The sequence below is a fragment of the Eptesicus fuscus genome, chromosome 14, assembly GCF_027574615.1.
Source record: "Eptesicus fuscus isolate TK198812 chromosome 14, DD_ASM_mEF_20220401, whole genome shotgun sequence".
Taxonomy (NCBI): domain Eukaryota; kingdom Metazoa; phylum Chordata; class Mammalia; order Chiroptera; family Vespertilionidae; genus Eptesicus; species Eptesicus fuscus.
The window spans coordinates 68,504,194-68,528,407 of record NC_072486.1 but is presented as its reverse complement, the minus strand read 5'-3'; the positions used below and the strand labels follow the sequence as shown (position 1 = coordinate 68,528,407).

General features: G+C 37.8%; 1 protein-coding gene and 1 non-coding gene across 2 annotated transcripts in view; both read left to right on the top strand.

Annotated features, from left to right (window-relative positions):
- PTPRZ1 (protein tyrosine phosphatase receptor type Z1) overlaps positions 1-24,214 on the top strand; it is a 197,500-nt gene that overhangs the window by 35,082 nt on the left and 138,204 nt on the right.
- LOC114228376 (U6 spliceosomal RNA) lies at positions 8,182-8,288 on the top strand. Its single transcript, XR_003614522.2, has one exon. It is a non-coding gene; the product is annotated as a U6 spliceosomal RNA (small nuclear RNA).

Genomic DNA, 24,214 nt, shown 5'->3' with positions numbered 1-24,214 from the left:
AAAACGGAAGGAGCTGACAGTTTCTGTAAGCTGTTTCTTCTGAAGTTTAAGAAAAAGGTAGTTAATTTGTATTTCAGTAGTCACTATTTTCTAAGTTTGCCAAAGAACTTGAATGGCATGTTAAAGAACTTTAGACATTATGCTATAATTTGTGAACAACTTGAAGAGACTCTTTTTATTTACTAGTAAGTGGTGTGTTCCTCATGCATACAGTTTAATAGGCATTAACTGTTAAATGAATTCTTAGTGAACATTCCATTTGGCACCATTGTGATGGAATTGGAGAAATGTTTAAGTAACTAAAATATATCCATAAAATCCCCAAACATTTATTTTAAAATCTCCCCAGTTTATGATGAAAACCATTTTTATACAATGTAAATAGTTTTTTCTACTTTGTTAAAAACATATTTAATATAATCTAACTTCTTAAATGACATCTCACATCAGTATTCTCATCTATATCTTCTATGTATATAAAAGCCTAAGCGACTGTTACAACTGGAACAACTGGTCAACCAATAACTGTGATGCGCACTGACCACCAGGGGGCAGACACTCAATGATCTCCCACAGACAGCCTCCCACGGCCTCTCCCCCTGGCCGACCAACCTCCCATGGTCCCTCCCCCTGGCTGACCAACCTCCCGTGACCCCACCCCCTTCAAGCTGGCCAGCCAACCTCCCGTGGTCCCTCCCCGCAGCTGGCCAACACCCCAATAGGCCTCGATCACCAGTCAGGCTGAGGGACCCCACCACCCATGCACAAATTTGTGTACCGGGCCTCTAGTCTATAATAATTCTTTAAGATGCTATTTAAGAATGAGGCTTATTTTCACATCATTAAATGGCTCATTACTGTTTCTGAGGTTCTTTTCTGATTTTTAATGGTTGTTTGGTCAACTTACTCTACTATCCGTTGTCACTTTTTGATACTATTGGAATTTCTTTCTTCAGATTTTCTCCTTTGTGTTAGTGTTTGTGACTTTTAACTTTCTCTGGATTCATGATAGTTATATATATGTTGAAGATGTAAAATCTAAACTCTGGATGATATAAGAAGAATTCTTATGTACGAATTTGCTTTGAAGCTATTTCTGTTAACTATTCAGCTTTTGAAATTAATTTATATCAGTTTAATTAAATTAAAATATATTATTGATTGCTTACTCCTGTGGATCTCTTCAATTAGATTAATTTTGTTATTGAGTAAATCTGACTATAAAAATATCTTTTCAAATGTAGATTTCTCCTTGAATTGAATTCAATGAACATTTCTGATAGTATCTTTATGTAAAAGGACTTGCAAGATGCTAATTGTTTGCAAATTAACTTTTTTGTTTTGCAAAGAAGTTAATGAATCAGTGAAATTGATGAAGTTAAAAAAATAGCAGGATGAACTCTAAATGTAAAGTAAATACACACACACACACACACACACACACACACACACACACATACACACACACACACTCTAGAGGCCCGGTGCATGAAATTCGTGCACGGGGGGGGGGGAGGATGTCCCCCAGCCCAGCCTGCACCCTCTCCAATCTGGGACCCCTTGAGGGATGTCCAACTGCCCGTTTAGGCCCGATCCCTCTCACAATTCAGGACTGCTGACTCCCAACTGCTCGTCTGCCTGCCTTCCTGATTGCCCCTAACCTCTTCTGCCTGCCAGCCTGATCACCCCCTAACCATTCCCCTGACAGCCTGATTGATGCCTAACTGCTCCCCTGCCAGCCTGATTGCCCCTAACTGCCCTCCTCTGCAGGCCTGGTCACCCCTAACTGCCCTCCCCTGCAGGTCTGGTCCTTCCCGACTGCCCTCCCCTGCTGGCCATCTTGTGGTGGCCATCTTGGTCCACATGGGGGCAGCCATCTTGTGTGTTGGAGTGATGGTCAATTTGCATATTACTATTTTATTAGATAGGATAGAGACCTGGTGCACGGGTGGGGGCTGGCTGGTTTGCCCTGAAGAGTGTCCCAGATCAGGGTGGGAGTTCCCTTAGGGCATGGGGTGTGCTGGGCGAGGGGCCTGTGGTGGTTTGCAGGCCAGCCACGCCCCCACGGCAACCCAAGCATAGGCTATGGCTGGCTGGAAGCAGGTATCTGGGATTTATTTATCTTCTATAATTGAAACTTTGTAGCCTTGAGCAGAGGGCAGGGCAGGCCAGGGTGGGTGGGAAGCTTGGGTTAATTTGTATACTCGCTCCTGATTGGTTGGTGGGTGTGGCTTGTGGGTGTAGTGGAGGTATGGTCAATTTGCATGTTTCTCTTTTATTAGATAGGATATATATTCTATAGATATGGGATTTGAGACTTAAAGACAAGCACCGACTGGCCCACAGAGATAGGAAGCAATATGTTAAACAATAGGATTGGGTAATATCTCACATGGAACATAAGAGAAAGGATAGAGAAAACTCCTGCTGTAGCAATACATGAAATAACCTTTGTTCTTTAAGATAAGGTGAAAATAGGGTTCCATTTACTTCCCAGATGAAAACATTGCTATGTTAATATGTTGTCTTATCCTTTATAAACACATGCAAATGAATTAATGAATTGGATTCCAAACCACCCCACCAGCATTGGAGGGCCTTCTGCTTCAGGCAGAGGAACTGAGGCTCTGAGGTGGGCAAATGACTTCCAAAGTCCACAGCTGGGAAATTTAAAGCCAGATGTAACATTCTTAGTTCTAATGGCCCCCTGGCTGGTTCCAGTCTCTTTCCATTATGGTTCATAGCCTTTCAAAGTTCCAAAATTAAAAATAGCTTTTTACTTTTGGGAGGCACCGTTGACTGGAGAAGTGGGACCATTGCAGCAGGTGAGTGCTGTCAACTAGGGAACACAAATTTAAAATCTCCAATGAGATGTTAGTGCTAAATATAAACACACAAGGGCACTGAATATTTAGCCCTTGCTTTTTCTTTTTTTTTTAAGAAAACTATTCAAATGCTTTTTATGATATTCTCCAGTAGTAGTTGAAAGAAATCTACTTTTATGAAAGATCTATTTATACCACTCATTTCCTTTTCTGATTCCACATTTCACTTGCCTTTTCTTCCTATAATCTATATTCAGTCAGTGTGACCATTTAGAGCAGGGTCCTCAAACTTTTTAAACAGGGGGCCTGTTCACTGTCCCTCAGAAGGTTGGAGGGCCGGACTATAGTTTAAAAAAAAACTATGAACAAATTCCTATGCACACTGCACATATCTTATTTTGAAGTAAAAAAACAAAACGGCAAAAACACCCGCATGTGGCCCGCGGGCCGTAGTTTGAGGACGCCTGATTTAGAGAGTAAATACAGTTTGGGAGAAAAGTATTATTTTTAATCAAAAGGTTACTATTTTTATGTGTAAAGGTGAACTTGGAGTGGTAATTGTAGCATTTCTTTTAAATCATAGATCTGTTCAGTCACCCCACTATTTTTTATTTTAAAACTCAAGACATCAACAAAATTGCATTCACTTCAATATAAAATAGATAGTGTGCAAATTTTATTTCCCAGGTTAAATCAATGTGTCTTTGACTAGATGTATAATAGATTATCAGTTAAACATTTGCCACCAAAAATGAAAATTAGGATAAAGACATAAACTTCAGAAATGCATAAAGTCACTTAGATGTTTAAAAATATATTAATGAGCCGAAACCGGTTTGGCTCAGTGGATAGAGCGTCGGCCTGCGGACTCAAGGGTCCCAGGTTCGATTCCGGTCAAGGGCATGTACCTTGGTTGCAGGCACATCCCCAATAGGGGATGTGCAGGAGGCAGCTGATCGATGTTTCTCTCTCATCGATGTTTCTAACTCTCTATCCCTCTCTCTTCCTCTCTGTAAAAAATCAATAAAATATATTAAAAATATATATATATTAATGAAAACATAAATTATATTTCAATATCTTAAGTATTTATGATCCTATATAATAAAACCCTAATGTGCAAATCGACTGAACAGCCGAATGACAGGTCACTATGATGCTCACTGACCACCAAGGGCAGAGACTCAATGCAGAAGCTGCCCCCTGGTGATCAGTGCACTCCCAAAAGGGGAGCACTGCTCAGCCAGAAGCCGGGCTCGTGATTGGCTAGCACAGCTGTGGTGGTGGGAGCCTCTCCTGCCTCCACTGTAGGCGGGTGGTAAGGAATGAGGGGTCCCAGACTGCGAGAGCCCCGGACTTCGAGAGGAATGTCTGACTGCCAGCCTAGGCCTGATCCCCAGGGGTATTGGGCCTAAGCCGGCAGGCGGACATCCCCCGAGGAGTCCCAGACTGCGAGAGGGCACAGGCTGGGCTGAGGGACACCCTTCCCTCCAGTGCACGAATGCTGTGCACTTGGCCTCTAATATATATATATATATATATATAATATCAAAAAACTATATATATATTTCAAGGACTAAATCCTTTCATAAAAAACAACTTTTCTTTTTTTTCTTGAGGTACAAAGATGCTACCCTGCAGGTTTTTTAAATCCTCACCCGAGGATATGTTTTTATTGATTTTTAGAGAGAGAGGAAGGGAGAGAGTGAGAAACATGCAAGTGAGAGAGAAATATCAATCGGTTGCCTCTCATACTCACCTTGACTGGGAATGGAACCTGCAGCCTTTTGGTGAGTGGGACAACGCTCCAACCAACTGAGCCACCCGGCCCAGGCAGAGATGCTACCCTTGGTCTGTTGTAAGATGTTCTTTTTCATTTCACCATCTCCATTACTACATCAGACACTGCCGGAGTATGCTAATTATCTGGAGGTGCCCCAGTGGCCCAGTAACTCCAGGGCAAAATACCAGCAGAGTCCTGGTTGCAATCCAGGTTGAAAACACTGCATTAACTTGTTTAGTCTCTTAGCATCCTCACAAACAGTAAACCTGGAGAGAAAATGTGTTTAATCAAGCTGAGTTAAGTATTCCAAAATAAATAATACCTAACTCCTGGCCAACTATTTGTGATTGTGTGTAAAAAGTAACTAAAGAACTATATTCTCCAAGGCTATTAATTATCTACAGAACAGGAATGCTTTTTAGATATTGATCCTCTAAGTGCAATAAACCTGGGTTATCTAGGCAACCTAATGAGCATCTGTGAACATCTGTCACTGCACACAGCTTTCAGGTTTCAGGAAAAACCGTGGGCCACTAAGTCAAGACAAGTCACCAGTGCAAGACTTGAAGACAAGTGTGTCGTGATTGATGAGTGAACGGACTCCTCTTTTCTTCGAGTGGACTTTGGTGGTTCAGAGAATGAATATCATGGAGACACCAAGTTCCATGGGGCGCACACATGTCTACATGAGAAAGATGAGTGCAGTGGGAAGCTTTGCAAAGAGCAGCAGCTTGGTGGGAGAGTAAGAAAGTGAAACACAGAAAATGATTCTTCTATCCCAACAGAACATTCCTACATCGTCCCAATCAATTGAGCCAATAGGATTTGAGCAGTTTCCACTCACTTCAAATGCATTTTGTAACAGACGAAAATAAGTTGATGAATAATATTTATCACTTGATAGTCTAATGGCACGTTGTTCTTGTGAGACTCAGTTGAACATTTGAATGTAGGGGTTTGTATTCCCCATGTACATTGAATGTCCATCGTTACCTTTAAGACTAAAGGATACTTTAGTCTAAAAGTCAGACAACAGTAAACAAATGTTGTGACTGAACAGAATATGCTCTGCACGTGATCTAAATATATTATTTTGGGGACTTTTGCTTCACTCGTAAAAGAAAAAACTAAACACTTGGAAAATAAATTCAGGAAATAATGAGTTGATACAAGCCTTTTTTATTTTATAAAAGAGAAAGGTCAGATAAGGCTTCATAGAGAATATTGTGTTGACAATTATTATTTACTGATGGTGGTGTTGGTGGGTATATTACTTTCTGATTGCCATTTAAAAAAATTATGATTTTAGAGAGAGGAAGAGAGAGAGGAGGAGGGTGGAAGAGAGAAAGAAAGAGAGGAGAAACATCTATTGTTTGCCTCCCATAAGCGCCCGACTGGGAATCGAGCCCACAACCCAGTTATGTGCCCTGACTGGAAATCAAACCAGAAACCTATTGCTGCACAGGACAACACTCGGCCAGGGCACTATGTAAGCTATTTTCAGGAAGCTCAAATGGCTTAAGATATGCCCTATCATTTGTTACAGTATCCTTATAAGTAAACAGGAGATAACTATCCCCATTTTATAATTGTCAAAATGCCACCAAAGACATGTGACTTCTCCAAGGTCACCACTCAGAGGGAGGGTCTAGATTTCTGACCCTAAAGATTCATGAAAGAGGTATAAAATATTGATATGTCTATAATTTAAATTAGACAGATCTACCAGGCTCACTCTGATTTCTGTTTGAAATATTGCCCAAGCCCATGGAGTTTTAATGAGCAGTAACATCTGGCTTATTAAGCTTATAAAAAATTATAAAATAATAAATACTCAAAATCATTAACAGCTATTGAAAAATGCCCTGGCTGGTGTGGGGCAGTTGGTTGGAGCGTCATCCGTACACCGAAAGTTTGCTGGTTCAATTCTGGTCAGGGCAAAAACCTGGGTTGCGAGTTCGAGTTCAACCCTGGGTCAGAGTGAATAGGGGAGGCAACCAACTGATGTTTTTCTCTCGCAGCGATGTTTCTCTCTCTTTAAAATGAAATAAAATAATCTATTAAAAATTATCAGCCTCTTTATTATAATGACTATGCTTCTTAGGAATAAAAGCTTTTTTGCTAGACCATTTAAAAAATAAAGTCTAAATGAAACGTGACAAAAATGAGTTTTCAGTCACCCCATTGGAAAGTCAAGAAAATCGTTCTGCCTTGTCCAGACATAATAATGAATCAGTCAAAACACTGGCAGCTATTTTAACATACAATCCACCTATAACCTATTTCATAACAGGCTGCCAACTCATAAAGTTGCCAGATTTTCCTGCTTAATCGATAGGTATGTACATATGGGTCTAATTTTGTCTCAGCAAAAAGTATTTGTTTTAGAAGACACAAAGTGAAATAGGCTGTTTCAAAGTTTATCCCAAAATAGATGACTTAATCAATCTAGTCATCACAGCTAATTAGATGTTCTAAGAGTTTGCTACATTCCTATTTTGCTGTGGCTCTTGTTTTTAATTTTCTTGGTAGTTGAAATGTTCAGATTGCCTAACATGTGCAAGCTTGGTTATGATTTTCTAAACTTAGCTTAAAAATATTGTTAATGCTACTGTAAGCAGTCTCTTGAGAATAAAGATAAGCTGTTATTGTAAAATCTAAAATAAGAAAAGAAAATGGGTTTCAAATTTTTCTTTACCCAGTCTTCAAAACATAAATTTGGCCCGGGCTGGTTTTGCTCAGTGGATAGAGCGTTGGCCTGTCGACTAAAGGGTCCCGGGTTCAATTCCTGGTCAACGGCACATGTCCAGGTTGGAGCTCGATCCCCAGTAGGGGGCGTGCGAGAGGCAGCCGATCAATGATTCTTTCCCATAATTGATGTTTCTATCTCTCTCTCCCTCTCCCTTTCTCTCTGAAATCAATAAAAATATATTAAAAATAAATAAAACATAAATTTGTCTCTAACCTATTTGGCTTTAGAATTAGAGATACTGTTTCAGAAATGCATATACATTTTACTTTTTTTCATTTTACATTTTTTAATATTTAACTAATACAAACATAAAATACATGTTTTTATGGAAAACTTAAAAACATATTAAAAATAAAAATCACATAGAGACTTACATTTCTGAATATATGTAATATTATAAAATTTTTACCATCACTATTGATAAGGTTTTATGTCATGTGCATTTCTCCAAATCAATAAATACATTATTTCATATTATGAACATTACATCATTTCTTTAAACTTCCCCTCACTTATTGTACATTAACTTATTTTCCAACTGATCACTGTTACTTTCAGTGTTGTGAACATCATGGAACATGGCACTTTGTTCTTATCTCTGTTAATCTTTTAAAATATTCTCCTTGAAATGGAATTACTGTCTCACAGGATATGAAGATTCTTAAGAATCTTGATGACTCTTGCCAGCTTACTTTTCAGAAAATTTATACTTGTTCATACTTCCACCTGTATATTAAGAAACATATCAAGATAATTTGGGTGTCACTGAATATTTAAAATAATAATAATAATAATAAACCTTTGACAGAAATGCTATCTTAGTGCTCGCTTCGGCAGCACATATACTAAAATTGGAACGATACAGAGAAGATTAGCATGGCTCCTGTGCAAGGATGATAAGCAAATCCGTGAAGCGTTCCATATTTAAAAAAAAAAAAAAAAGAAATGCTATCTTAGTATTATTTTAATTTTTGTTTCTTTGATACCCATTAAAGTCTAACAGTTCTTTCTAGGTTTATTAATTATATTTTCATTTTAAAAACTTGTTTGTTTATATATTTGCCTTTATTGATTTGTAAGAATTTATATGTTTGGAATATATTGTCACATTTGTTGAGTGCATTTTAGCAGTTACCAATAGTTTAACATTTGTAATTTGCATTTTACTAAGCATTTTTCTTACAAGTTTTGAATGTTATGGAGTCAATACTATAAATGTTTTTATTATATCTTTTGTTTGTGTGTACAAAGGTCTTCCCCATCTTATAATAGATTAAATACTTATATTTTTCTTATAGTTTTTTGTGAATTCTTTTTTAATCAGTCCTTAATCCACTTGGATTTTATTATTGTTATTTTTTATTTTTAATCCTTACCCAAGGATAGGTTTCCATTGATTCTAGAGAGGAAGGGAGAAAGAAAGAGAAAGAGAAACATCAATCAGTTGCCTCCCGTACATGCCTGGACAGTGGGTCAAACCCACAACCTAGGCATGTGTCCTGACTGGGAATCAAACCCACAACGTTTTAGTGTACAGGTTTATGCCCAAACAACTAAGCCACCTGGCCAGGACCACTTGGATTTTATTGTGATATGTGTAAAGTGTGACTAAACTGCTTTTTCCAAATAGCCAGTGTTCCCCAAATTGGTTGAACTTTCATATTTTCCTTACTTGACTCTGATGTTTCCTTTATCATGGATGAAACTAGTATCTATCGTAGGTCCAATTTTCGTGCTATATGCTTTGTTATATTGATCTGCCTATCAGTTTATCTTTGAGTGATTGCTTAACCAAGCCCCCATTATCTCACTCTTTCTCTTAATTGTGTTATTAATTATTATTTTTCATTTAATTTCTACTGAATTTAGAATAACTTTGCTGATTAAAAACACTCCATTGAGATCTGACCTATTTATTGACATGGAAAGAACTGATATCTTCCCCAAATCCTGTGTTTCCATTTAAGGATGTCATAGTTCTCCTTATTTATTTACGTTTTCTTTTGTGTTAATAACAGGTCAGATCTTTATTTAGGAAACGTCTTCATATTTTATGCTTTTCATGGTAAATGTAAATGGAATCCCTTTGTATCCTTGGGAATTTTGGTGTGCCAGTTGTCCAGAACTTCCTGAGTGATCCTGACCATGGAGGGACACAGACATTCTTGCTCTACTCCTGATTTCACATGGGCATAAGACTGAACAACAGAAACATCATTTAGACTGCTGAATAATACCACACTCTCATTTAGATATCAGTATAATTGTATATAATGAATAATAGTATATTAATACATAACACAAATGTAATAGTACATTATTTTTGTGTATTGGTGAATTCCATGTTTTCTCTTCACATTCATATGCTTTTTCTTCTACAGATTTGATTCTCTTCCCACTTTTAGTGTTATTTTTAGCTCCTTCTAACAACTATTTTCACACATGTTGTTATTTCTATCTTTGATCCCATCACCATTATTTCATCAACAATTGTGTTTTTCTCTTATAGTGGAATAATTTCACTGTTAGTTGTTGTCATAAATCTAGGTAGCTGTGATAATTATAGCCCTGTACAATAGCAATGAGTTTGTGCTATTTTAGTGTTTCCTCGGTGTAGTAGAACACAGTTGACAGGGAAAATAAAAAGTGTTGCTTACTCTCCTTCAGACTTTATTTTATACATGAAGCTCAAACTAGCTTAATGGAAACTTTCATCACCCATATAATTTAAGTCCAAGAAATAAATTTCCCAAAGTTAAATCAACTTTTCATTTTAACATTCAGAATGTAGAGAATGTTTTAACGGAACTGTTATGAGGCTATAAAATCCTACTTATTAACTTGAGAATATATCAGTGATTTATTATGATGTAGAAAAAAACAAGTCACCAAATAATGAAGTAGTGTAATTCAATTTACATAAATTATAAATTCATTACATAGACATAGTAAAAACATGCACAAAATTATACTGGTTGTCTGTAAGAGATGGGATTATAAGTGATTTTTAAAATTATTTTTCTTATCTTTATTTTTCTAACTTCTCTGAAACAGGCATGTGTTATTGCTCATGTAATACAGATTAAAATTATTCATATGTTTTTGACAGAAAAGGCCTCAACTTTAAGGATACAAATAAATCACATTAGGTTAAACCCACACATCTAAGGAGTGTAAGAAAATACACTGGTTACTTTTTCAAGAAAGCCTGTGAATATTTTGAGCTTTTATTGAAAAGTGTTCAGTAGGTTTGGTAGATAAATTGCCAACATACAAACCCTTTTTAGGGAGGCCCACACAGTACACAGTGTCTAGGGAACAGTAAAATCTAATTGCTCACCTCCAAATCTGTCCTTAGTCCTATGAGAAATGTGTATTTAATTAGGTATCTAACTACCAAAATAAGCATGTGGAAGAAATAGCTTCCTTTGTGCTCTTACTTAATTATCTTTTATATCTCTTATATTTAATCTTTCCATCTCTCTGGATAATTTTCCCATTTTCAGTATAGTGTCTCAAGGATATATTTTTTCATCTTTTCAACCTTCTCTTTAAATGAAGAGGTCATCTGGACTTTAGTAATTCATCTCTTTGCAGAATTCCTTGTTGTTATCCATATGAATTAAGTACCCTCTTATTTGGCATTAAGTTGTAAATTTAAGTTTTAAGACTGTAAGCAGTACATTAATTTTTAAATCTTTACGGAGAAGAGAAAACCAATGGAATTCTTCTTACTAACACTGAAAAGTAGCTAAAATTGGGAAACAAATGATTTTGGGGAAAATTTATATATAAATATATAATTTTTAAGAGGAGTACTTTTTTAGGGAGTTTTATTACATCTGAAGAATAAACAGGAAGTATTATGTTTGAACTGTAACAGTATCCTAAACATGCTTATTACCTGAATTATCATAATTAGCTAAATTATGTTTCACAAATGTCTTTGCACATATACTGGATAAAAGTTTATAATCCAGATTGGTAAAGGCAGGCCATATGATAACACAATTTGTTAGCAATATTGAATAACAGGAAAATCCAGAGAAAATCTGCCATGTATGATATTATAGACTCTCTACTATATCATGGGCAGATTTAATTTTACTTGGAAAGTTTGCCTTAGTTATCTAATCAGGGTTTTGGTTTAGATCACTTGGATCATAAACTCAGCTTTCTTTTTTCTTTTTTTATATATTTTATTGATTTTTTACAGAGAGGAAGAGAGAGGGATAGAGAGTTAGAAACATCGATGAGAGAGAATCATCGATCAGCTGCCTCTTGCACACCCCCTACTGGGGATGTGCCCACAACCAAGGTACATGCCCTTGACCGGAATTGAACCTGGGACCTTTCAGTCCGCAGGCTGACGCTCTATCCACTGAGCCAAACCGGTTTTGGCATAAACTCAGCTTTCTTATCAAACAAAGATATTATAATAGAACTAGAGGCCCGTTGCACGAAGATTCGTGCAAGAATAGGCCTTCCTTCCCCTGGTTTCGCTCCCAGCTGCCCGGGAGCCTTTGTAAGTCTTTGCTCCTGGCCGGAGTACTGCTCCTGTAGCTCCCTCTGCCCCCTGCCCCGCCCTCTCCCTCAGAGTAGGCGTCCTGCCCCGCCCGGCTGCTCTGTGCCTCCATATGCAAATTAACCAGCCATCTTTGTTGGGTTAATTTGCATACTCTTTATTGGCTGATGGGCGTCATGGAGGTACGGTCACTTTGCATATTTCTCTTTTATTAGTGTAGATACCGACAAAATAAAGGACTTTCAAAGCTAGGTGATGCGATCACAGGTGTTCTTTAATCAAAAGTTAATTCTCTTCTTAAAGGAACTCTTATTTCTGATTTTATTTCTTTTCTGAGAGGGGACTTCTATTATTTTATTTCTGGTAATAGATGGGTAATGACTGCTCTAGCGATCACCCTTTTTTATCACTGCCGCTTCAGTCTAATGGGTGTCTGAACTGCCACATTATTTAGTGGGTGATAATTGTTCCAATGACATTAAACTGTCTTCAGGGGTTTCCAGGTCTTCCTTTAAGCAGATACCAGCCACCTAAATTTCTTTACCCACCCACCCCCAACCTCTTTCACTTCAATTAGAAATATTTATTGCATTATTACCCAATCTTATTTTTTTTTTACTAAATATTTTTTTTATTGATTTTAGAGAGAGAGGAAGGGAGAGGCATAGAGAGATAGAAACATCGATGATAGAGAAACACCAATTGGCTGTCTCCTGCACACCCCCTACTGTGGATCAAGCCCTAAACCTTGGCGTGGGCCCTGACCAGGAATTGAACTGGTGACCTCCTGGTTCATGGTTGGATGGTCAGCCACTGAGCCACACCAACCAGACTACATACTCTTCTGTAATATTTCCCTTTAAAATATGCGCAGTATATGAAATATTTTTATATTTTCCAGTTAACTCAGCAGACTATCTCCTTCCTGTTTTTAAAACAAATGTAGATAAGAGGAGAGTTGGATGAAAACAAAAAGTATGAAAATTTATATGACTTTTGTATCATGGTGAGCTGTCACCAAGGATAAGTTCCTAGTGACCTATGCAGACCCTACATGAGGGCCCAACTGGCCTACTAAACCTTTGGTTTCAGCATTTGCCACTGCTTGGTGCTCATGCCTTTCCTCTACCTGAACCTGTCAATCCCTGTCTCCCAGTCTCCTTGTCAGTCTTAAGGGCTTTAAAGATTCATCTTTAATTTTATTTCTTCTCTGCCTTTCCAGATTTCTACCATCAACTGACTGCCTCTGAAGTTCCTTAGTGATTTTCTTTTAAAGAATGTGCAATTTGTTAGTATCATCTCCTTTGGCAAAGTCCACTAGAGAAATTTAGTTTTAGAATCTTAGACTTCAAACTTGTATCTGTGGTTATTTCCCACAAAAGCTGAATTTCTTCTCCTTGTCATAATATTTGGCCACTTTATAGCATTAAAGAGTGTGTGTGTGTGTGTGTGTGTGTGTGTGTGTGTGTGTTTGTGTTTGTGTATATTTTGTCAGAGCACTGCTGCTAGATTAGGTACTTGGATACAGACAATAAGTAGAATATATGTTAATCAACAAGAAGCAGAGACTTTTTAAGTTAAGGGCAAAAATCCGAGGCATTTTTGTAATTTGAAATATTTATAATGATATTTTAATAGGAAGTGACCACTCTAATTTTGTTGTTTTAAAAACTTGAGAAAAATGCTAATTTTACCTATATCTTTTATACACATAGTTTTCTTTATATTCTTTGAGTATAATACACACACACACACACACACACACACACACACACACACATAGACATATACAGATTTGCATATATCTAGGTGCTCAAGGTAAGTATAAGATCGAATATGTTGCAACAAGTACTTTTAAGATTACCTGAAATAAAATAAAGCAAATTTCTCTCTGCTTTTTGTAGCAGGTTATAAAACCATTTCATGAAGAATATTTTAAGACAAATTTTAGAGTAGCCTTAAAAAATATATTCTAGTGCATGTTTTCTTCTGTATCATGCGTACAATTCATTTCTGAAATTTATTTCTTAGTTTTAACAGTACAAAACACACCAAAACAGACCTGGCAAATACGTTTAAATGGAAAGAAAAATAGATTAAAACTAAAGAAACTAAAATTCACAGAAACAGAAAAAGAAGTCTATTTTATTATTTTAATTGATTTAAAAATGTTTAAGTACTTGGATAGATTCTATTTTATAAACTGATTTTCAAAGTATATAATGCAAGAAAAACAGTGACCCTAGCTTCTTTTTTCTGGTTCATTGGAGCTATCACATCTTATCTGTCAGACCTCTAAGGAGATACTCTCTCACACTCAAAGACTATGCAATTAGCATATGAATGTGCAATGGATTGTTTGAAGTAACAAGAACACAATATGGAAAGGAACTGAAGGGAGCTACCAACACCTGGGAATCTTGTATTGAAAAAAGCTTTTTTTTAAAAAAATAATAATTCTTTATTGTTGAAAGTATTACACATGTCCCCTTTTTTCCCCCATTGACCTCCTCCAGCCCGCCCCCACCCTCCACCCCAGGCCCTCACTGCCCCATTGTCTGTGTCCATGGGCCATGCATATGTATGCAAGGTCTTAGATTGATTACCCCTCCCCCCCGCCTTCCGCCTGAGGTTCCACCCTCTGTTCCATGCTTCAGACTTGGAAGCATGGGAAAAAGCTTTCTTAAGGTAAGCAAGGACAAGTGCTCATTGTGTAGTGTTTGAGCCCTACAAGGAAAGCTAAATTTTGTTATTTGCTGTCATCTTTTAGACTGAATCATTTAAACAAGAACTTACTGTTTTATTTATTTCAATGTAATACTTGGTAAATGTAGGTTTTGTATGGTCTTTGATCTGAAATCATCAAAATGCATTGAGAGGACAAAAAGTCTTACATTTAAAAATATTGATATTTAAAATATATAATAAGATGAAAAACCTTTTCCCTGTGGTCAGTGCAAAGTTTCAGAGGAAAATTACAGTTGATAGCCAGTTCAAATCAGGTATACAGTCAATTCTCAGTCGTTTATATATCTAAATAATTTCTGTGTCGTTTTGTTTTATTTTGTTTCTCTTGAAGGTATACATGCTATAGTGGTTCCTGCTCAGGCAGCACACCTTTGGGTAGTAACAAATAGCTCAGGATTGTTACGAATCACTGATACTGGGGAAGGCTCAGTGGAGTAGGAGGCAGGAGCCATGCTTATTGTGTTCATTTCTGTCACTATCTTTACACACCACTTATATTTCTTTGGCATAAATTACCTTACTCTAAAATAAGAATTAAAAAATATATATATATATATATATATTGATTTCAGAGAGGAAGGGAGAGGGGAGAGAGATGGAAACATCAATGATGAGAGAGAATCATTGATCAGCTGCCTCCTGCACGCCCCCCCACTGGGGATTGAGCCCAAACCTAGGTATATACCCTTGACCGGAATGGAACCCAGGACCCTTCAGTCCGCAGGCCGATGCTTTATCCACTGAGCCAAACCAGCTAGGGCAGGAATTATTTTTTTTGTAGACTATTGAGGTCGGAGTCAAATGACCTTTGAGACGTTTTCTAACATTTAATTCGATATATTCCTTGATCATGAAGAAACACTTTGTTAACGAAAAAACCATTGAAACCTGTAAAGAATTTTAGTGAGTTTATTTGAGCCAAAATGTCGACATATGCCGGGAAGCAGAACCTCAATGAATTGAGATAATGCTCCGGAGAATGCAGGGTTACATCTATATTTATACCTTGAAATCAAAGAAAAGGGACGTAGGTGAGTTACATGAAATCCATTGGTGACAGATTAGGGAGGTGGGACAAAGCAAAGCGGGGAAACCTCTGGGATTGGGTGAAAAGTGAAATGATGGACATGTGCTTCTCTTACAGAGAAAGATACAGGATACTTTAACGTAATTAACAGTTGACAATTAACTTGATAACAATAACAATGAAGGAATGTCCCGGTGCCATTTGTTGTGCCCTGAGGGGTCCGGGGTAAAAAGGAAGTTACAAGTTACCCAGACATCTCACAGACATCTCACAGATATGTTATCTTAGAGGCAAAAAGGCAAATGGGCTCAGTAAAGATCTAAGTTGACCTTTGTCAGGGAAGATATCGGCCTAGGACATGACTGCCCACTATAACCTGTTTGTAGTTAAATATTTAATTTTCAAACCATCCTTTGTGGTTATTTCAGGTCTCTGAGTTTGCAAGACGGCCACACAGGCCTCCCCTGAGCTTGTCAGGTTAGCGTGTGGCTCCTTCCGTTCACACATTCCCCTTTTGGTCATAAATCAATCCAAAGGATGCATTGATGACCAACCTTTTGGTTGGATAATGGAGTCCCACGGTGCTAGGAAGGCTCATTCCTAGGATGTCTCAGTGTCAGCATGTCTCGCTGAACAGGTGGACTACTGGGGATGGGGCAAGACCATAACCTTAGATGGCATTTAAGGTCGAATTACATATATATTTTAAAAAGGCAGGTAAATGGGAGGCAGTCAGATCCTATATGTCCTTGTTAAAAAGTATTCTGGATCATTTCTAATTTTGAGCCACCATGATCCGAGTCTTTTTGCTGTTTGTCTTACATTCTGCTTTTCTGCATCTAATATAACATTTACATATCATGAACAAAAGTAACAATAGTAAACCAATAACACTGATTAGGAACAGAAAATGTCTAATACTAGACAAGGAAAAGTCTAAGGGGAACAAGCATCACAGCCAACTGAAAAACCCTTTACATGTATTATCATAATTTTTATTAAGCTAATTATATGTTTTCCTCCTTCATCCACTGTCATTCGTACCTTATGATATGTTTGGCCAAATGAATTAAGACTCCACTATTTCATTATCTAGAAGCTCTAATTTTCTTCTGGCCAATTAGTTCCCATAAAAATGGCCTCATGGGGAGGAGTTCAATTTCCCAATACATTGGTTTTTCAGTATCAATATTATCATAGGTTTTATGAACCTCAGGCAAAGTTATTTTGCCTATAATTTCAGTATTACACCATATTCCAGTATTATTTAAAGTAAACGTGGTGTTATTACAGTAAAAATCAGTTATTATAACAGAAGAGTTTTTTAACCCTTCCCAGCAAAACGCCCCTTTCCCATATACCATATGTTGTTATTCATGGGGGTAGATACAATAGGCCAGGACTGGGTGAATTCAGTATTCCCTATGGATTGAGGGCATAACCATTCACCTTTCCAATTTTCACTGACAGTGAGATGGGTTCACATTGTTTATTATTTTTAAATATGGCCCATCAACTTCCCATTGGAAGTATTCTAGTATTATAGAGGATAGTCCTTACGCCAGCCAGTTGAACTACTGGGAATTTTAAGCGTAGGATTTAACTCACACCTGGGCTTTTAAAAACACAATATCGTAGATCACATTTCCCATTTAAATTTTTCCAAATTCCTGGGGAACCATATGAGTCCCATAAGTGTCTGGCCTGGGCTTCTGCAACCATTATAGTTGGCCATTGTTGCATAGCCACTTCAGATTCCTTGCATTAACATAGACAATAGGCCCTGTTGAGTTAGGGCACAGGCACGTTCCCATTGTTGGGTTTGTGCATAAGTTTTTAGAGTCTGTTCTATCCATGAAACTAAGGCTTTATTGTCTTTCCATGCTGCTTCCCCCTGTTTTTCCTTCTTCCTGAAACAGCATTCCCTCTAGATGACCTATTTGAGATAAGAATCCTTTTCTAATGAATGATGTTCTTCATTAGCTGCAAGTTCAGCTTGTCCCAGGATACCAAGGCCAGCCCCTACTCCTCCAAGTATTCCCCTTTTGCTTCTTTTAGGGAGACCAATGTTGTTGGATCCACCAGAAATATTGTTGCCATTGGGTAGCTATGACTTGGGAGCAGTTAGGGTATACTGAGTGGAGCCAAAAATGTTGAGTTTCCCATGCCATAGTTAAATGAGTGAAGGAGACTCCCAAATGGGCTAGAGTTTGAGTATTTATAGGGCTCCTCAAACATCCAGGACACAAGGACGGTGGGGTAATTATAAACATATCTACCCACCAAATGATGTCAATAATTTCTGAAATGGGGACCCATTGATTTCTTTCTTATTTCACAGACATCCAGCCATAAGAGCATGGCTGGTGAGTCTGAGGACATGATATGCTATGACAGATAGCACAGGCTGCTGCAAGCCTTTGGCCATCATATCCAGGTGTTTTTCTTAGTTATTCATCACCCATCTCTATAGCCATACAATATTCATCCAGATTACATCCATATACAATTCTACCAGTGGAATTATCAGGGAGATATTCTTGGAGGTATTTGCCTAAGGTGGGTCCTTTATAATAGATAGAGCCAGAAAACAACAACAACCACCAAAGCTTATATTGATGGTAGGAGAAGACCAATGTATGGCTAACAAGGCATTAATTTCACGATCATACCTGATAATCAGAACATCATTGTATACTAGGTGGGAAAGATTAGCAGGTATTTAGGTTAAATTTTCATATCTAATAAAGGAAGAGGTCTGGGGAGGCAGATATTGTTTCCACTAGGGAACCATAAGGATAATAATAATATGAAAATCATTTTATATACATTCAATCAATAACAATCAGTTGATATAAAACAAGGTTCAAGCAGTATCAGTTTGTGATCATACAGGCCTTGTTGATGTCATCCTGGGATAGCTGTCTGCCTCCGTGGTCGGCGACTTCTCATCCTCGAAAGGTCCCAGCTGTTCCTTGTCCTTGAAAAGTCTTTGATCTCCGCTGCAGACGGAGATGGGGTCAGAGATGGGAGTAGACGTCCATTCATAGTCAAATGCCTTTTTTAAATGAGAAATGTGAATCCATGAGCTACCTCCTTTAAGTTTAGTTGCACATGGGTTAGTTAGTAATACCTGGTAAGGTCCCCTTCAATGAGGTTGGAGAGTCTTTTATTTGGTGTCTTTTCCAAGACAGCAAATCTGGTTGTAAGCCATGATCTTTGAACCCTTCGTCTCCCGGGAGCGCACTGTGAAATGAATCTGTTACCAATTTGTTAGTTCCTACAATGCAGAATGTCTGCTCTTTACTTTTCCCTATATTCAGGAAACAAAAGATTTAAGAGTCAACAATATTTTAAATAGAATCATAAGAATAATTATCCTCAATTCATTTAGTCCCATAGTTGTTTTTGTTTATTTATTCCTTGAAGTTCTATAAATCTTCATCCAGTTCAAAATATGACCTTCTTAGAAGCCTGCAAGTTAGAGCAAATCCGAGTCCTTTTCATGGATTTTTCTAGACATATATATATACCTACAAATGCATCAGAATAAAGCGGTCCACAAATGACAAAAATTTAAAAGTAGCATGGTTATAGATTTGATAAAAACCTTGCTTTTCTATAAAATATAACATTCCAAGACAACAACTTCTTGGTAAGTAATAATCCCTGTAAAATGACATAGAGAATAATATAAAATTTGTATACCTTTAGATTCAATTATAACTTTAACATATAAAGAATAATATGCAAGATTTTAAAATGAGGCACAAGGCTTATTGCAAGCAGTGTATTGAGCATTGAAAACAACACATAAACTCCCAATATGTGAAACGCAAATTCCCAGAGTATCACTGGCAGACACCCCCACAGGGAATCATGACTCTTGGCTTGCCGGTGTCCCTGACTGGACACATGCTACCCTCCTAAAGTTTCCTGTTTGAACTTGGCTCTGAGAATCTTTGCAAGTTTCTTTCTGAAGCAGAGTGCCTTAGCAACGCACGTGACCTGTCCTTGCTCTTGATTGGAGCTCAGGCACACAGTCTTTCCTGATTGGCTAATTCAAAGGGAGGGGTTGGCCCTTGCTCTTTCTAGGGGAGCATCAAGCCATGCGGCCAACATGGCGGCTGCCAAGTCACAGTCCAAAATGGAGGCTGTCTAAACTATTCTTAGACAGAAAAGATGATTTGTTTATTCTCACAACAAAGGAAAGAGCAAACCGAAATCCCTAAGAGATAGACAGCCACAATTATATTTCAGACAAACAGACAGAAATCTCACTAGCTGTTTTTGGAAGCTGAACCCTGAGAGGGAGAGCAAGAAGAGCCCCCAAGATTAAGAATTCTTGGCAGCTGCTGGGACGTTCTTGCAATCTCTCTCACACTTTCAACCCCACCACACACAACTAGGCTTCCCCGAAGTGGGACTTGCCTTTTCTTTCAACAAATTAAACAACAGAGACACAAAAACATCAACACTGTTATACAGGCGCGCAGAAAACACACTAAGAATTTACACCAGAGAATGTCTAGCATTAAAATTACCAAAGCAGTGTCTTTGTCCCCGGTTTGGGAACTGCCCCTCTCTAGAATTTCAGTCCACTCCCAAAGGACTATTCAAAAATGGCTGTAGACATTTGTTAACTTCAGAACAGTTCTGAGACAGTCTCTGAAAATCTTTTTATTAATTTCCATCTATAGGAAGAAAAAAAATTTTTTTTCTTAGAAGCTTCTAGTTTCCAAATCAAGATACGCTTCCCATATACTCATTCACTTTAATTTCAGAGCCGGCATTTTTTTTTTTTTTAATTCCTGCATGCAAAATATTAACATAGGTACCCCAAACAAACTGCATTTTTTCTTTCTGGCCATTCCTCAGCTAATATGTTCTAGTTAAATTTTCTCATTTCTGTTAAGTACTTGCAAGTAAAGGCTTCTTATCAGGAGTATTAAATGAGGGCTGGGGTCTTGGGAGCTTCTAGCCTTGGAGGCATAATTTCCCATGTTAATTTTTTTATTTTTTTGGATATCTGTAGTCTGAGCAAACTTTAGATATGTTATGTAGTAGGTCAAATGTGGCCTCAGTTTCTCTCCCGGCTGTCTAAAACCACAAAAAAGAGTTTTTTGGGGCCCGGGCAGACCAAGCCTTTAAGGTGGCCCCCTAGAAAAGCCATTTAGTTAATTACAGTCGGAACTTCCAGACGGGGCTCCTGCATTTCTGACACTTCCACAAAATTCTTAGTCACCTAAGGACACCTCAGAATCGGACTATTCTTTAAAAATAAAAAGTGTTGCCCCTTTATCTTCGGAGCTGAATGAGTTCAGCTCATTTATACGGCGAAGGTTATTTTTGCTCAGACTCTCAGCAATTCCAATTGAAAAGCCAAAATCAAAACCAGCCACCCATTTTTCCTCCAGTCCTGCCTAAGCCTGGGTTCTGCCAACCCTTAACCTGGGGTTTTGTCAACCCTGGTTCCACCTCGAGGATTTTAAACAGCTCAAATAAAGTCAGAGACCCTCTACCAAAACAAGGGACGGTCCTGGATCCGAGAGATCACTCACCCACGTTCACCCAATGGGCGGAGAACCGGTGGGCTCAACGGGCCCTTTGCTGGATCCTAGCTCCAAGTCCAAGTCCAAGTCCAAAGGATGATCCCGGGTGAGTTTTCTTTGGAATCCTGCCGACTACGCCAAAAATGTTAACGAAAAAACCATTGAAACCTGTAAAGAATTTTAGTGAGTTTATTTGAGCCAAAATGTCGACATATGCCGGGAAGCAGAACCTCAATGAATTGAGATAATGCTCCGGAGAATGCAGGGTTACATCTATATTTATACCTTGAAATCAAAGAAAAGGGACGTAGGTGAGTTACATGAAATCCATTGGTGACAGATTAGGGAGGTGGGACAAAGCAAAGCGGGGAAACCTCTGGGATTGGGTGAAAAGTGAAATGATGGACATGTGCTTCTCTTACAGAGAAAGATACAGGATACTTTAACGTAATTAACAGTTGACAATTAACTTGATAACAATAACAATGAAGGAATGTCCCGGTGCCATTTGTTGTGCCCTGAGGGGTCCGGGGTAAAAAGGAAGTTACAAGTTACCCAGACATCTCACAGACATCTCACAGATATGTTATCTTAGAGGCAAAAAGGCAAATGGGCTCAGTAAAGATCTAAGTTGACCTTTGTCAGGGAAGATATCGGCCTAGGACATGACTGCCCACTATAACCTGTTTGTAGTTAAATATTTAATTTTCAAACCATCCTTTGTGGTTATTTCAGGTCTCTGAGTTTGCAAGACGGCCACACAGGCCTCCCCTGAGCTTGTCAGGTTAGCGTGTGGCTCCTTCCGTTCACAACTTTAACCATAAATGACCACCATACTATGGGATAACTCTATTTGATAAATGAAGTAGAAACTTAACATTTAATTTTTAAGTAGAAAAACAAATACATGCATAAATATTAATATCAATTCTATTCATAATAGCCTCCCCCCCCAAATGAAACAACCTAACTATCCATCAGTTGATGAATGGATAAATAAAATGTGGTACATCCATTGTCAAAACAAAAATTGTACCAGACGAGTTTAAACAGCAAGAGAGACTTTATTCAAAGCTATTGCAATTGGGAAAGAAGCCATAATTAAGTCTGAATTCAACTCCATTGAAGTAGAGGGGGTAAAGTTTTTTAAAGGTTGGAGTGAGCCCAGTGGAAAAGTACTGCCGAACATTAAGGGGAAAATCATAAACCATTTGTGTTTGCTAATTGGCTTTATTCAAAGGAAAAACAAATGCATAACTTTATGACAGAGGGGTAGGTTTTGCAACTTGGAGCAGGCACCCCCATGAAGTTAGGCTCCTACCTTCTCATAGAAAGAGGTGATAAGGGTGCTATTTCCTTTGATGATTACATTTCAAAGAGAAGATTCCCCTGTCCTTGAGAGTACATTTCTGATTGTAAAACTGCCCTGTGGCTAGGAAAAAAGATTTACATCTCAAAGGGACACAGAGAGAATTTATCATACAAGTCTTCTAAACTCTAAGGAAAGGTGGGTCAGGGGCCTGGAGTCAAGAAGAAGCCAGTCCAAAGTTTATTCCGGCTGCGGGGAACTTTAAGACCATTTTGGTCCCCATACAATGAGTATTTTTAAGGCAATGAAAAGGAATGAAGTAATGATATATGCTGCAACATGGATGAACTTTGGAAATATTAATTATGCTAAATTAAAGAAACCAGTCACAAAAGGCCATATATTGTGTGATTCTGTTTATAGGAAATGTCTAGAATACCAAACCTGTAGCAACAAAGTAGATTAGTGGTTGCCTAGATCTGAGGGTTTGGGGGATCGGGTTGGAATGGCAGCTATATGTTTTCTGGGGGAGAGTAATGAAGATGTTTTAAAATTGTACTGTGAATGTGCAACTCTGAATATACGAAAAGCTATTAAATTGCAGACTTTAATGGGTGAATTGTATGATATGTGAATTACATTTTAATAAAGCTGTTATAAAAACAAGTAAGTGTTGAAATGTGCTACATGGCCAATGAATTATTTTCTAGTATTTATGGTTATAAAAAATTTAAAACACAAACAAAACCCTTATTTCTCCAAAGTATGTTTTGATTATTCTATGGATTCAAAATGTGTATTTCTCATAGCTGACCTGCTTTTCAGTTCTTATAAAATAGTTTACCAGTTATTCATTCCCATGTTGAACTAATCAGAGAGTATGTGATATAGAAGAAAGAAAAATAATTTCTGAAATGTCCTTAAGATATTTGCTTCCCTGAAAGTAGGAACTGTCAATAAAGAGAAAACAACTTATTGAGAATTTTAAAAACACAGTTTCTTTTCTTAGCTATTGAGAATATCAGTATAAGTGTAGTATGGAATGGAATGGTATAGAATGGTATGGTATGGTATGGTATGGTATGGTATGGTATGGTATGGTATGGTATGGTATAATATGGAATGGAATGGCATGGCATGGTATGATATGGAATAATATGGAATGAAATGGCATGGTATGATATGGTATGGTATGGTATGGTATGATATGGTATGGTATGGTATGGTATGATATGGTATGGTATGGTATGGTATGGTATGGTATGGTATGGTATGGTATGGTATAGAATGGAATGGAATGGAACAATATAAATAAATCCTTATATTCCAATGAAGGCTTTACTGACAGATCCTCAATTTCTGAGTAACATTCTATAAGTTCTTTTGTAAACTATTTGTAGCCATTTCTACAAAACAGTTTTGTCAACACTGATAAGGGTTTGGAAGTTGATTTACTTGAAAGGATTTAATTGGCCCACAAAGTAGTTGGAATGGAGTACTAATGCTAGTACAGTCAGGATGTAAGGGACAATGGCACAAGAAGGAGCAGGATCCATCCAAACATCCCCATTTTCTGGGTGCAGGCATGACTCCAGGCAACATTTTGAATTATGCCAAGTGAGACTTTGATTTTAAAAGGTTCTGGAACCAATTTCTACTTGTGGGGTAGGGGGGTTCCCACACCAATAATTCT